Below are 488 nucleotides of genomic sequence, written 5' to 3' on the forward strand. Positions count from 1 at the left end.
GCAACCAGCCGGCTGAACGTGAGCTGGCAGTTGGCCCAGGTGGCCAAGAAGGCCAATGCCATCCTGGCCTGTATCAGAAATAATGTGGCCAGCAGGAGCAGGGAAGTGATCGTGCCCCTGTACTCGGCACTGGTGACGCAGCACCTTGAATACTGTGTTCAGGTTTGGGCCCCTCACTACAAGAAGGATGTTTAGGTGCTGGAGCATGTCCAGAGAAGGGCAACAAGGCTGGTAAAGGGTCTGGAGAACAAGTCTTATGAGGAGCAGCTGAGGGAACTGGGGTTGTTTAGCGTGGAGAAGAGGAGGCTGAGGGGAGACCTCATTGCTGTCTACAACTACCCGAAAGGAGGCTGTAGCGAGGTGGGTGTCAGTCTCTTCTCCCAAGTCACTAGCAATAGGAAGAGAGGAAATGGCCTCAAGTTGCGCCAGGGGAGGTTTAGATTGGATGTGAGGAAAAATGTCTTTACTGAAAGAGTGGTTAAACATTG

Source organism: Pygoscelis adeliae, unplaced genomic scaffold, assembly GCF_000699105.1.
Source record: "Pygoscelis adeliae isolate BGI_AS28 unplaced genomic scaffold, ASM69910v1 Scaffold18, whole genome shotgun sequence".
In the NCBI taxonomy this organism is placed as follows: Eukaryota; Metazoa; Chordata; class Aves; order Sphenisciformes; family Spheniscidae; genus Pygoscelis; species Pygoscelis adeliae.